At 30.7% G+C, this 3,505-nt stretch overlaps 1 long non-coding RNA gene across 1 annotated transcript; it reads right to left on the reverse strand.

The window, feature by feature from the left end:
- Positions 1–1,780: 1,780 nt before the first annotated feature.
- Positions 1,781–2,399, reverse strand: LOC138697167 (uncharacterized). Its single transcript, XR_011331550.1, has 3 exons — positions 2,276–2,399; positions 1,932–2,149; positions 1,781–1,834 (listed from the first exon to the last, which is right to left on the reverse strand). It is a non-coding gene; the product is annotated as an uncharacterized lncRNA (long non-coding RNA).
- Positions 2,400–3,505: the final 1,106 nt, after the last annotated feature.

Consider the following 3,505-nt stretch of genomic DNA (forward strand, 5'->3'; position numbering starts at 1 on the left):
TCCTTATTGCTTTAAGCAGCTGTAAGCAATATTTCATTACTTTCTTGATATATTGACTCTAGGATTATTTCGGACCGTGTAGAAAACAAACATCCCTACCGCTGCGTGCCGGCCCCTTTCGGTTATACGATCCGTTGAAGTATATATATTGACACAGTAACAAGACAGGATTTATTTCTCTGGACTTCAGACATCCCCAAGGGCCTAATATACTGTACTGGAGGTGAAGTCATTTCAGTGTTTGAAGGTCAACTAGAAGCATCAAGGGCCATTTTAGCCGCCACAGAGATATATAAATATCTGCCCAACCCAGCAAACGTGCTATAGGCCTACTAACTACAGCCTCTGTATTATTATTTATTTATGAATAGAACCATAGTTGGTAGTAATATTAAATAAGTATATAATAAATTTTCAATCTTAAGATATATCAACTAGCAAATGTTTATTTGCTATTTAATAAAATATATGAACGTTTTCGCCGTTTGGGGCATCTTCAGATATAACAAAAAACATATAATCTGGACCTATAATAATAAATTATGCAAATAACAAAGAATAAAGAACAATGTACAGTATGTATGCAATACATGAGCTTTATGTAAAATATGACATAATACAGGATAATTATTGATATAATCTTTAGATTTTGAAATTGAATTGGACGGATATTTTATACATATAGCTCATGTTACAAATAAAATATACAATTATGATTAAAATTTGTCAATGTTAAAATTTATAATGATGATTGATAAAATAGATATTTTAAGAGTAATCATTAGTTGAGGATTGTATGTATGTATGTATTTATTTACACTGCAAGTGGGCAAGCACCCGGTGGCAGTGGTATATACAATATTAACAATACACAGTTAAAATGATAAGCAATACACAATAAAATTTACAATACATAATAAAATTTACAACACACATACAATTTTATACACAATACAATAAGAATACACAATACAATTTAACACAATAATAATAAAACATAAAATAAAACACCTAATTTTACAACACAACCTACATGATTATGTATAGGTCCTACATAATTTTCAATAGTCTTTCACTTTACTCTCATCTCATTCCCTGTAGTGGCACTATGACGCATTTCACTGACACTTTAGCACACATTTCACTGACACTCTGTAACACATTTCACTGACACTATAGAACACATTTCATTGACGCTATAAATTATCACTGATCGGAACTGTTCACTGCACTGTAAAACCATAACTTCACTGACTCACCTCGCTTCACTGATACAACAGTTCAAATAAATCAAATAATTGCATTCTTATGCATACTTATAAACAGAACTACATTTAAACTAAACATTTCTAGTCTAAGGCCCTCTTACACGCTATTTTTAAATAATTTACAATTTAAACCAAGGAAGTAAACTCGTCAGGCTAGATAAATACATGCCACCTTAAAAAATTAAATGTTGAATGTCACCTTAATTTTAATTTTCACTTTATACACAACTCTTTAAATTATTCTTGAATCTCCTTAAGGAAGGACAGCCCTCAAAGACCGCTGCAGGTAGGTCATTCCAATCATTTATAGTTCTATTTAAAAATGAGAATTTACCTACATCCGTTTTCTGTTTCCTACATTTGATTTTAAAATCATGATCGTTCCTACCATAGTACGTTGGCTTTTCTAACCGAGCCGTTATGTCTACCCATGCTTTCTGACCTAGATGTGCTCTATACAAGCCTAGATGTGCTCTATACAAAAACCTAGATGTGCTCTCTAGGATTGTCATAGGATATACGATAATTTGCGTAGCTGATGTTCGTGTGTTATGTATGTGTTTCATCTGAAAATTGTGATGGAGAAATGATAATAAGTGCAAAAATATATACGAGTTATTATATAGAGAGACAGATAATTATTATTATTATAAGTCTACTTACTGAAAAACGTTCGCTAATGAACTAATGTTATTTTATGTTGGAGATTGCTGTTTTAATTATCTGACTTGGTGACATCTTATTGATTATAAATGACTGTTACGTGTAATCAGATTTGTTGAGATATTTGAAATGAATGCTCGTTGGTTATGGATGTCGTGGAGTATACGATGATTTCGTAATAGATAAATCATAAGTTAGGTATGAATTTCAATCATTCACTGAAAGTTAAGTAGAGAAAATCAACATTATAATTCGTAATAATTAGTAATAACTAGATGAGCTATAATACCAAATATATGTAAGTGATTTAAGGCAGCGATAATAATTATTATAAGATTACTTACAGAGATCGTTCGCTTATGAAATGGATGTTGTTTGACGTTGGTGGTTACTCTAATTTGATGGCATCCTATTGATTATGGCTATTGCGTGTCATCAGATTTATTGAAGTATATAAATGAAGATATTCTATAAATAAATAAGAATATTAATTATTAATTTGTTTTTCAATTTGATATGAGGAAAGGATGTAATTGTTTTAATGAATTTGACGGCGTTCGAATACTTACATTTGTATGTGTTGGTGGTTTTAAGAGAACTGAGGCCTAGATAATCGTGTGTATTGAGGTATGTAGCGGCGGAGGGATTTGAAAGGAACTATTTGAATGGCGTGTCAAGATCAATGTGAACAAGTCTATTTTAAATTGCATACAGTGGATTTTTAAAGTTTAATAAATTTTCGTTAATTATATTTTGATCTTTATTATGGTAGTAGGCAATGAAGAATTCTTCTACTGCATTTATGAATTTATTATCATTGTATGTTTTTAGGATACTTAATGTATTCTGGTAGTGACCTAATTCATGTCCGGTATTAATTGTGTTGCATATTTTGATTTTTCTCTATTATTTTTGAAATCATTGACATGTTCCTTATATCTTTTTTTATATTAGGTTTAGTTTGGCCTATGTATTTCTTACCGCATGTGTGACATTTAAGCATATATATGTCTTTACTATTTAATTTATCTTTAGGATTTAGGATTTATTGTGTTATGAAGACGTATATAAATAAAATTCTGCCGTGGACACAAGGAATAATGAATAATTAATTAAATGACAATGAGAGAAAGGGAGTTGGAATACGGGGCTTAGAGAATAGAGAAGAATGGAGAAGGGCTATAGATAGAATCGTGAAAATTGGTACAGGAAAATTTAGGACTAGGACCGTGTAAAATCTGATGATGATAACGGTACTAATAATAATAATAATAATAATAATAATAATAATAATAATAATAATAATAATATACTGCTACTACCCACCATTATTCGTTTCCAGCTATTGAACATACTTTATAGCGGCTTGTAAATCCAATCCTCTCAATTTTTCAATTAATCTGCCATTCACGACGTACCATTGTTTATGCCCGTGTCACCGGCTGAAAGTCGTTATGTTTATATATTGATGTTTTCCGTTGCGCAATTTAATTTGTCGCTTGGAAATCTGCGTTGATACATACTTAATAAACATTGAAGCAGAAAAGGATAGGACAGTAGAATAAAGTATTTGC

Source organism: Periplaneta americana, chromosome 3, assembly GCF_040183065.1.
Source record: "Periplaneta americana isolate PAMFEO1 chromosome 3, P.americana_PAMFEO1_priV1, whole genome shotgun sequence".
NCBI lineage: Eukaryota > Metazoa > Arthropoda > Insecta > Blattodea > Blattidae > Periplaneta > Periplaneta americana.